Here is a 12,618-nt window from a genome sequence, read left to right as displayed (position 1 = left end):
TCCCTGTGGCGCCGTGATTAACCCAGATACCTAGGGTCGAGTGCCGATCTGGCACACATTCTCACTCGTCGCCGCTGATTCCGCACAATGTTCCGATGCAGATGATATCACTAGTTCCTTCCCTTTCCTATCTCCCCCTTCCACTTTCAATTTACATAACATGTTTTTGAGGAACTACAACTGCAAGTGACGCTTTTGCACTTCATAAAACACAATGTTTACTTTGCTGGTGTGTATCTAATCCCTTATGATTTCAAATTCGTTAACTTTCTCTCTCGCTAAATATATGTACGTGTGTGTATGTTTATCTGTTCGTATCGTCTTATTTGTATAAGTGAAATGTAGCCCTTTATTTGCTGACCATTTACTAGCCCACAAACACTAACCTATTAAAATATACACAAATTTAAAATTAATAAAATCCAGCCACAGCCTATACCAAAAACGTGCAACAGGAGGGTTTTAATGCTGCCTCGGGCACAGATGTGTGTGATGTACTTAGGTTAGTTAGGTTTAAGTAGTTCTAAGTTCGAGGGGACTGATGACCTCAGATGTTAAGTCCCATGGTGCTCAGAGCCATTTGAACCATTTGAGCCACACACACACACACACACACACACACACACACACACACACACATACACGGACAAACAAAATAAACAAAAGTCAAATTTGCCACCAGACTGACATGAAAACAAGCAATCGTTCTGCAGTCAATCGCAAACGTCTCTAGTTTAAAATTTCTAAATACCGATTCACGATAAGAACGTCGACTTCCCTCCATGAATTCCCATTTAAGTTCACGGAAAGTTTCCGTAGTATTCATGTGTTCATCGAATGTAACGTAATATAGCAACTCGCCTCTGAATTGCTTCGATGTCCGTTAACCTGACCTAGTGGAGATCCCAAACACTCGAACAGTACTACAGAATGGGCCGCACTGGTGTTCTATACACGGTGTGCTTTATACGGTAGATGGGCTACACTTTTCATAAGATTCTCCAGGATGCTTACGTATATGTCACCTGTCAAGTCGTTTCCAGACGTATCAGGGGTCCCATATTACTCCAACTGCACACGCCCCACACCATTACAGAGCCTCCACCAGCTAGAACAGTCCCCTGCCGACATGCAGGTTCCATGGATTCATGAGGTTGTCTCCATACCCGTACACGTCCATCCGCTCGATACAATTTGAAAAGAGACTCGTCCCACCAGGTAACATATTTCCAGTCATCAACAGTCCAATATTGTTGTTGACGGGCCCAGACGAGGCGTAAAGCCTTGTTTCGGGCAGTCATTAAGGGTAGACGGGTGGGCCTTCGCCTCCGAGAGCCTATATCGATGGTGTTCCGTTGAACGGTTCGCACGCCGACACTTGTTGATGGCCCAGCATTGAAATGTGCAGCAATTTGCGGAAGGGTTGCACTTCGGTCGCGTTGAACGATTCTCTCCAGTCGTCGTTGGTCCCGTTCTTGCAGGATCTTTTTTCGGCCGCACCGATGTCGGAGATTTGATGCTTTACCGGACTCCTGATATTCACGGTGCACTCGTGAAATGGTCGTACGGGAAAATCCACACTTCATCGCTACCTCGGAGATGCTGTGTCCCATCACCCGTGCATCGACTGTAACACCACGTTCAAACTGACTTAAATATTGCTAACCTGCCATTGTAGCAGCAGTAACCGTTCTAACAACTGCGCCACATGTGTTGGCTTATATACGTATTGCCGAGCGCAGCGCCATACTGTGTCTGTTTACATATCTCTGTATTTGAATACGCATGCCTACACCAGTTCCTTTGGCGCGTCAGTGTATCTCGTCCATAAGTTCCGCAGAGCAGCGTACGTGACAAAATGAAACCCTGGTATGATATACTTGGGGCGGAGAAAAATATGGAAATACTATAAACACGACACATTACCATGCCTAAGACGATGTAGAAATTGTCCGCCGCTCGTGGTCTCGCGGTAGCGTTCTCGCTTCCCGAGCACGGGGTCCCGGGTTCGATTCCCGGCGGGGTCAGGGATTTTCACCTGCATCGAGATGACTGGGTGTTTGTGTTGTCCTCATCATTTCATCATCATCCAGGAAAGTGGCGAAATTGGACTGAGCAAAGACTGGGTAATTGTACGGGCGCTGATAACCACGCAGTTGAGCGCCCCACAAACCAAACATCATCATCATCACGATGTAGAAAACCTCTTACGGCCTAATGCAGCTTCCGTTCGTCTCGGAATGGATATGGGTTTCAAGTGAATCTTATACCATTCTTGCTGCAAAATAGTGGCAATTTTAGGTGACGATGATGGATAGCGAGAACGCACGCATCTCTCCACAGTAGACAGCGAATGCTGTATAATATTGAGATGTGGTGACTGCAGTGGCCAGGGAAACCACGACAGTACTCGTACTCACAAAACCAGTTCTGGATGATGCGAGTTGACCAGGGGCCCTGTCGCCTTCTAACACAGCGTCACCATTGGGGAACAGACTTTGTACCATGGGATGGAATCGATCAGCTGAAACGGTCGCATAACCGTAGGCAGTAGTGCGACGTTGCAGATAACCATGTGCCCCATGCAATACCACGATAGGGCTGCCCAAATCATCATAGAACCCCTGTCATGTTTCACTCTCGGGACGTAAACTCGACCAGAAGTTCGAAACAATGTGGAAGAAGACACATCCGAACAGCTAACATGCTTCCATTGCTCCATAGCCCAGGTTATCCCTGCTTCCGGAGCTTTCTTCCTTTGTTTTGCTGCTGACAGGATTCGCGAGTGCGATGTTCAGTTCGTCGGAGACTTTTGCAGGTGTCGTCCTCTTTGTCACGGTTCTCTGCTGCGTCCGTCTCTCTCAGTACATCCTTTGTTCTGCGTTGTGATTTAGCGGATATTGGTTTCTCGCTGTTCCATGTACTAAATCTACATCTACATCCATACTCCGCAAGCCACCTGACGGTGTGTGGCGGAGGGTACCTTGAGTACCTCTATCAGTTCTCCTTCTATTCCACTCTCGTATTGTTCGTGGAAAGAAAGATTGTCGGTATGCCTCTGTTTGGGCTCTAATCTCCCTGATTTTGTCCTCATGGTCTCTTCGCGAGATATACGTAGGAGGAAGCAATATACTGCTTGACTCCTCGGTGAAGGTATGTTCTCGAAACTTTGACAAAAGCCCGTACCGAGCTACTGAGCGTCTCTCCTGCAGAGTCTTCCACTGGAGTTTATCTATCATCTCCGTAACGCTTTCGCGACTACTAAATGATCCTGTAACGAAGCGCGCTGCTCTCCGTTGAATCTTCTCTATCTCTTCTATCAACCCTGTCTGGTACGGATCCTACAACGGTGAGCAGTATTCATGCAGAGGGCGAACATGTGTACTGTAACCTACTTCCTTTGTTTTCGGACTGCATTTCCTTAGGATTCTTCCAATGAATCTCAGTCTAGCATCTGCTCTACCGATGATTAATTTTATATGGTCATTCCATTTTAAATCACTCCTAATGCCTACTTCCAGATAATTTATGGAATTAACTGCTTCCATTTGCTGACCTGCTATAATGTAGCTAAATGATAAAGGATCTTTCTTTCTATGTATTCGCAGCATATTACACTTGTCAACATTGAGATTCAATTGCCATTCCCTGCACCATGCGTCAATTCGTCGCAGAACCTCCTGCATTTCAGTACAATTTTCCATTGTTACAACCTATCGATATACTACAGCATCATCCGCAAAAAGCCTCAGTGAACTTCCGATGTTAGCCACAAAGTCATTTATATGTATTGTGAATAGCAACGGTCCTATGACACACCTGAAATCACTCTTACTACGGAAGACTTCTATGCATTGAGAATGACATGCTGCGTTCTTTTATCTAGGAACTCTTCAATCCAATCACAGAATTGGTCTCACTGTCCATATGCTCTTACTTTGTTCATTAAACGACTGTGGGGAACTGTATCGAACGCCTTGCGGAAGGCAAGAAACTCGGAATCTACCTGGGAACCCGTGTCTATGGCCCTCTGAGTCTCGTGGACGAATAGCGGGAGCTGGGTTTCACACGATCGTCTTTTTCGATACCCATGCTGATTCCTACAGAGTAGATTTCTAGTCTCCAGAAAAGTCATTATACTCGAACATAATTTTCGATACGGAGCCTCTTGAAACATCACACACATCGACTACGTTGGTTACGGAACCGTACGGTCACCAACAATTAGCCTGTGTTCTAATTTACTTAGCTCCGAGTGCTGTTCGTGGTCAAATACAACAGTAATCCTGCAGGCTTGGTAGGTATCTGCATTTATATTCAAGCGTGCATTTCTCAATGTGTTTCCTTATTTTCGACTGATCCCAGCAAGATGGGGCCTGAAAGTCTAGGAAAGTTGGGGAAGCAACACTAATTCGCCATTGTTGAACAACGGTAACATACCAAGATGTCTTTTTCTCTAAACTGTACCTCCTATTGAAAAATCGAGTCATTAGGTCCATTTGAGCCAGCGCCTCTTAGTAGCATTAGAGCTGAGTCGCTACCGCAGGTCGGACTGCCTTTAATCTTCTCAGCCTTTGTAAGACACCCGGCCTTTGCCGGGCAGGTGGCTGAATGGGATTGGAATTCACAATGCATGTCCACAAGAAGACGTTATCTTTCAGAATAACGCAACCACAGCAAGGACAAAAGTGGACGTCATGTTTATATCTGTTACTGAAAGTATTATTAGTTTTTTTCAGGTAACCAAATATAAAATTAAAAAAAAAAACATGATACAAGATTCAGATTTAGTTTGATGAATAGGACGTAAACAACTTGGATATTTTTTTCACTTAATATCTCTTCATTTTTTCGTGTGCATTTATGCTGTCTGGAAATCATCGCTGTGTGGGTAATAACCACCTACCTAACAAAGGTTCAAAATGGTTCAAATGGCTTTGAGCACTATGGCACTTAACATCTGAGGTCATCAGTGCCCTAGAAGTTAGAACTACTTAAACCTAACTAACCTGAGGACATCACACACCCATGCCCGACGCAGGACTCGAACCTGTGACCGTAGCAGTCGCGCGTTTCCGTACTGAAGCGCCTAGAACCGCTCGGCCACCGCGGCCGGCCCTAACAAAGGGGTCAACCACGTACCTATCACAATGGTGGAGGTGAGAAGGCTGTGTAGCCCATGACACGCGGATTCCCATACTTTTGTCATCCAGTGTTTGAGGATGAGACCACTTAAAAATTTGCAAGAAACTTCACACATAATTTCTAAACTTTACAACACTTTTTCTCGCTGACGACAGCCACGAAATAAATAACTGTCGTGTGACCAGAGCCACCCGTTGGGTAGACCGTTCGCCGGGTGCAAGTCTTTCGATTTGACGTCAGTTCAGCGGCTTGCGCGTCGATGGGGATGAAATGATGATGATGATGACAACACAACACCCAGTCCCTGAGCGGAGAAAACCTCCGACCCAGCCGGTAATCGAACCCGGGCTTTTAGGATTGACATTCTGTCGCGCAGACCACTTTTTTTTTGTTCATTATTGTTCGTTGTATTTGTTCTGGGCTGGCGTCCTATGACGCTTGTTCAAGTTTATCGTTGATACATTAACTCAGTTTTTTTTTTATTACAGAGGGCAGCAATGCCTCCGACCGAACACGCTGAGCTACCGTGCCGGCATAAGAACAGGCGCAACGTTCAACTAAGCTCGCAACGTAGCGAAGCGAAAGCAGAATGCCAAAAGAACATTGTTACAAACCCCGAAAAGCCCTTTTACATGTGAGGGAAAATGTTCTCCCATACAACAGTTTCAAGCGTAAAAAAAAGAAAAAGAAAATTGTCATCAGTGCGGTTTGACGCTCTACCTTCTCAGCCACGCGAACTCTACAGTTTCTCACAGATACGCTTCTCGTGTTCTCCGTAGTTCTGGTATTACTTTTAACTACCGTTTACGCAAGTTCTACTGGACGACAGCACACATCATTTCGGTTCTACACTCCTGGAAATGGAAAAAAGAACACATTGACACCGGTGTGTCAGACCCACCATACTTGCTCCGGACACTGCGAGAGGGCTGTACAAGCAATGATCACACGCACGGCACAGCGGACACACCAGGAACCGCGGTGTTGGCCGTCGAATGGCGCTAGCTGCGCAGCATTTGTGCACCGCCGCCGTCAGTGTCAGCCAGTTTGCCGTGGCATACGGAGCTCCATCGCAGTCTTTAACACTGGTAGCATGCCGCGACAGCGTGGACGTGAACCGTATGTGCAGTTGACGGACTTTGAGCGAGGGCGTATAGTGGGCATGCGGGAGGCCGGGTGGACGTACCGCCGAATTGCTCAACACGTGGGGCGTGAGGTCTCCACAGTACATCGATGTTGTCGCCAGTGGTCGGCGGAAGGTGCACGTGCCCGTCGACCTGGGACCGGACCGCAGCGACGCACGGATGCACGCTAAGACCGTAGGATCCTACGCAGTGCCGTAGGGGACCGCACCGCCACTTCCCAGCAAATTAGGGACACTGTTGCTCCTGGGGTATCGGCGAGGACCATTCGCAACCGTCTCCATGAAGCTGGGCTACGGTCCCGCACACCGTTAGGCCGTCTTCCGCTCACGCCCCAACATCGTGCAGCCCGCCTCTAGTGGTGTCGCGACAGGCGTGAATGGAGGGACGAATGGAGACGTGTCGTCTTCAGCTATGAGAGTCGCTTCTGCCTTGGTGCCAATGATGGTCGTATGCGTGTTTGGCGCCGTGCAGGTGAGCGCTACAATCAGGACTGCATACGACCGAGCCACACAGGGCCAACACCCGGCATCATGGTGTGGGGAGCGATCTCCTACACTGGCCGTACACCACTGGTGATCGTCGAGGGGACACTGAATAGTGCACGGTACATCCAAACCGTCATCGAACCCATCGTTCTACCATTCCTAGACCGGCAAGGGAACTTGCTGTTCCAACAGGACAATGCACGTCCGCATGTATCCCGTGCCACCCAACGTGCTCTAGAAGGTGTAAGTCAACTACCCTGGCCAGCAAGATCTCCGGATCTACCCCCATTGAGCATGTTTGGGACTGGATGAAGCGTCGTCTCACGCGGTCTGCACGTCCAGCACGAACGCTGGTCCAACTGAGGCGCCAGGTGGAAATGGCATGGCAAGTCGCTCCACAGGACTACATCCAGCATCTCTACGATCGTCTCCATGGGAGAATAGCAGCCTGCATTGCTGCGAAAGGTGGATATACACTGTACTAGTGCCGACATTGTGCATGCTCTGTTGCCTGTGTCTATGTGCCTGTGGTTCTGTCTGTGTGATCATGTGATGTATCTGACCCCAGGAATGAGTCAATAAAGTTTCCCCTTCCTGGGACAATGAATTCACGGTGTTCTTATTTCAATTTCCAGGAGTGTATTTTATCGACGTACAACGTTTGGTACCGATCTGAGTGTCTGACATCTGGAGGTTTGGGTGTCAGCGCTCTCCAGCGGCCGTTGTCGGTTTTATTGCGCTCGCAAACCACACAGTTTCCTTACAAACATGGGCGCTTGCAAAACAGCTTCGTTAACTCTGTTAGCGACTGTCGAAGAAGCGCGGAGAAAATTGGAAGAACATTCTGGACTCACCAATGGCTTGAACAGCGAATTTCTGGTAGAAGGACACTGCACAGTGCTGTACAACGATCTGAGATGCATAGAAGTTATTCGTTAGCTCTACTGAATTTTCAAACCATTTTCGGTTTTAAATTGGATATACTTAAGATAGTGTTTAATATCCATATTTATCCATATTCTCGATGTTACATAGACTACCGACACACTAAAATAACGTACTTCATCATGTAGATTTCAATATCCAGATTCGCTTCGTAATTTCATTTCGAGATTTTTTTCGAATGTGCTCACCATTATTGAAAAAGATATTTAGCGACAAGATAAAAACATGAGGTAGTCCATAAATCCAGAGATAGGTAGCCTATACATATTTTACAGAAAGTTCCGCAAAAGTAAAAACTTCCAGCGTGTAACCTGTTTACTTTCAGACGTTGACTGGCAGTCACGTTAAGATTTATGACCACTGGTGAAACATTCCAATAGTTTCGGCCTTTGGCGACAAGAATTGTAGTATATACATTATTTGTAATAAATAACACCTACTTTTGAGATAACACCTCTATTACATGAGTAAGAAAAAGTACTTCAGGTTTATGGTGAATAAAATGCTACGTATTTTTAGAACTATTTACATAACATGTGGACAGTTATCCTATAATTCGTCGGTCGGTCGTGTATCATTTTCTACCTTGAACCAATAGAACGTGAAAATGTGATATTTGCAAAAATTATAGGACGAATCCCACGAGTGTTTTGTAAGCAATTTAGTTTGTAGGCTGACTGCATTCCACTATTATTCAACCAACAAACCGAAGTCTATGACTTGTTTTACTCATGACTGAGCCTCTGTCACCGTTCCATTTCATGTCTCTACAACAGTAATACTCAGGTATTTGTATGAATTGACCGACTGAAACTGTGCCGCATTGACATTGCAGTAATAGTATACTAAGTTTCTTTCATTTTGTAAAGTGCACGATTTTGCTTGGCTTTGGACGTTTACGTGCCACTACCGCCAGGGAAACCATCGTGTTCGGCATATAGCTCTGGCGCATCATACTCTGTCTGCAGCAGCAATTCGACCAGCAGTTGGCACCAAGTGACAAAATCGATTACTTCAAGTACAGATCCGAGCCAGACGCCGTGCAGTGTGCAAGACAACCGCCGTTTGGGACTTTACTGGTGTCAAGCGAGAGCTCTTGGGGGGGCGGAAAGAGATCTGTTGTGTTTTCTGATGAAAGCTGGTTCTGCCTCGCTGGCCTCGTCGGTTAGAAGGAGCGCACAACCAGTCGGTCTGCCTGCTTGACACATTGGATCTGCATGTGGAGTTATGGTCTGGGGTACGATTTTGTATGACAGCAGGAGCGCTCTAGTGGTTATCCCACGCACCATGACTGCAAATTTGTACGTCAATCTGGTGATTCGACTTGTTGTGATGCCATTCATGAACAACACGCCAGGGGATGTTTTTCAAGAGAATAACGCTCACCTACTTACTGCTGTTGCAACCCAACATGTTCTACAGGGTGCCGACATGTTGCCTTGGTCTTCTCGATCAGCATATCTTTCTCCAGTCGAGCACATATAGGAGATCATCTCGAATCTCTCTAATTTTACCTTCGTGATCTCCTCGGGAGGTATAAGTAGGGGGAAGCAATATATTCGATACCTCATCCAGAAACGCATCCTCTCGAAACCTGGACAGCAAGCTACACCGCGATGCAGAGCGCCTCTCTTGCAGAGTCTGCCACTTGAGTTTGCTAAACATTTCCGTAACGCTATCACGCTTACGAAATAACCCTGTGACGAAACGCGCCGCTCTTCTTTGGATCTTCTCTATCTCTTCTGTCAACCCGACCTGGTACGGATCCCACACTGATGAGCAATACTGAAGTATAGGCCGAACGAGTGTTTTGTAAGCCACCTCCTTTGTTGATGGACTACATTTTCTAAGGACTCTCCCAATGAATCTCAACCTGGCACCCGCCTTACCAACAGTTAATCTGGAAATTAATTGGAATGTTCGTTACTGTATGTTAATTATTTTTTGATGTTGCGATGTTTTCCGCCAGTGTACACAACATGAACAGCGAGCGCCCAAACACGCTTTCCTGGGGCACCCCTGAAGTTACTTTTACACCTAACAAATCATGTTGCGTTCTCTGTGCCAAAAACATCCTTAATCCGATCACAAATTTAGCTTCATACTCCATTCGAACGTAATTATGATAATAAGCGTAAATGTGCTGCTGATTCAAATTCAATCCGAAAACAAAGGAACACTGCATCTACCCGACTGCCTTGATCTATGGCTATCAGTATGTCATGTGAGAATATGGATTCGACATGATCGATTATTTCGGAATCCATGCTGCGTGGCACGGAGGAGGTGATCCTGGTAGATACCTCATTACGTTTGAGCTCATAATTTGTTCTCAGATTTTGTAACAAAAGTATGTCAATGTTATTGGGCGGTAGTTTTGCGGATCACTTCTGCTATCCCTCCTGTTGACGGGTGTGACCTGTGCTTTCTTCCACTACTGGACACGGTTTCTTGTTCGAGGGATCTATGGCCCACTCAGCCAAACATTCTTTATAGAATCTGATAGAGATTCTATCGGGCCTTAGAGCTTTGCTCCATTTTAGCGATTTCAGCTGTTCCGCAACACCACCGTGACTAAAATCTGTTCCACTCATCTTTGCAGTAGAGCAAGAATTGGGGAAATACTCCTGGATTTTGCTTTGCAAGGAAACATTTAAAAAGTTCAACATTTTTGATTTTGCTTTATTGCGCCTTAGTTACGGCAGTCGTTGAAGGCCTTGCGTATTGCCCTCTTAGCCAAACGCGTTTCGTTCAGCATTACTTTATCTGTAGCCCGACGGTTTGTTTTACACCTCTTATGCAGTGGTCTCTGATTCTTTACTGTGACTGTATATCATGGAGGTCCTTCCCACAATGTTCTGTTCTACTAGGTACATATGTGACATGTGCATGATCAATCATTCTTTTAAACCTTTTGTCTAGTTTACTTGTTTCAGCTGCCCTTGTCACTTTGGTGAGCATACCTACAACTGCCTCATGGTCACTGGTACCTATGTGGACTTCCTCAAAGAGGTCAGGACTGCCTGTTACCAATAGGCCCAATATATTTCCGTCATGAGTGTACTTAGGAACTATCTGTTCTAGGTAATTTCCAGAAAAGGCATTTAGTATTTTTCCCCGTATGTAGTGACACGTCCACTACGTACAAAATTCTTAGCAATTTCAATTGAGTGTTGGATTATTAAAGTCTCCTCTGGTTATGGCAGTGTGATTAGGGAACATACGTACAGTCGAAGTGAAGGTTTTTCAAGAGTTTTTAATTACATCTGGCTGTGAGTCTGTTGTCGATAGAAGAATTCAATTACATATTAATGACCACCCTTTATACTGAGTCTCGCCCGAACGATCTCGCACGCAGCTTCAATTTCTATCTCCGCGGATTTGAGTTTCTTCTCTACTGCGACATATGCACCTCCATTTGCCATTAGCCTATCCTTTCGATATACACCCAAATTTTCACCGAAAATTCTTTAAGGCTGTAGTAGATATTACTTACTGTTTTCCAATCGCGTAGTTTTGTCGACTGCTTGCATATTTAACATTATATTTGTTTGTGTTTATAGTTTAGCTGCCAAAATTTGCACCACTCGCCGACAATCTGCAATTCCCTCTGAATTTCGCGATCAGTTTTTAACGATTTCACGTGCCATTCACACGTGCCAATTATGTTACATTTCCGATTTCTTTTCAGTGGTTCTAGTTTTCATAATCAGAACACTTACAGGCAATATTAAATGTATAAATACCTTGTTGTTCAGTCGAACAACAAATAAGCTGTTATGTGATAAAATGAACGTTTTTACTCGATAAAATACAACCTATGACACTTGTTGATAATAGCTAGATATTGAGAGCTATTACTGTAGGAGTTTCAAATGATACTGATAGTACAATAACTCTCACACATATTTTGACTAAGCCAGCTATTCTTAACAGTGATGCTTCTTCCACTGCGGATGCTCCAGCGTCCGAACTTTCTTAACGGCGAAGCTTTATGACTTGAATTCAATTATTATGACTACTTTTACGACTAGCAACGCATCGTCGAAAGGGTCCAGTTCATTAATATCGTATAAAGCCACCGGGACCACAGCGAAAGAGATTGCAATTGGTTTTAGCGGTCCCTACCGGATGCGCCACGCAGCTACTTGGTTCAGTAGCAATGAATGAAGTCTCTCCAGTTTATTAATGGCAGCTGGTGTAGTGATATCACTGATGAGCATGAAATGATCACATTCACTAGCAGGCAACTACTACTAGCCAGATTTGTGATATTATTACTTTGAACCCAAAACTGAATAGACCAAGGCCTTCCGCACCGTACAAAAGCGTTGGATGGGTGACTGATGTACAATGAAAGACATTTTCAATTTCCATTTTTAAAAACTTGCAATGAAAAGAGTCATATTTTATTTGGATTAACTACACTCCTGGAAATTGAAATAAGAACACCGTGAATTCATTGTCCCTGGAAGGAGAAACTTTATTGACACATTCCTGGGGTCAGATACATCACATGATCACACTGACAGAACCACAGGCACATAGACACAGGCAACAGAGCATGCACAATGTCGGCACTAGTACAGTGTATATCCACCTTTCGCAGCAATGCAGGCTGCTATTCTCCCATGGAGACGATCGTAGAGATGCTGGATGTAGTCCTGTGGAACGGCTTGCCATGCCATTTCCACCTGGCGCCTCAGTTGGACCAGCGTTCGTGCTGGACGTGCAGACCGCGTGAGACGACGCTTCATCCAGTCCCAAACATGCTCAATGGGGGACAGATCCGGAGATCTTGCTGGCCAGGGTAGTTGACTTACACCTTCTAGAGCACGTTGGGTGGCACGGGATACATGCGGACGTGCATTGTCCTGTTGGAACAGCAAGTTCCCTTG

This window comes from Schistocerca cancellata, chromosome 6 (genome assembly GCF_023864275.1).
Source record: "Schistocerca cancellata isolate TAMUIC-IGC-003103 chromosome 6, iqSchCanc2.1, whole genome shotgun sequence".
Classification (NCBI taxonomy): Eukaryota; Metazoa; Arthropoda; class Insecta; order Orthoptera; family Acrididae; genus Schistocerca; species Schistocerca cancellata.
Note: the sequence above shows the minus strand (reverse complement) of the source record.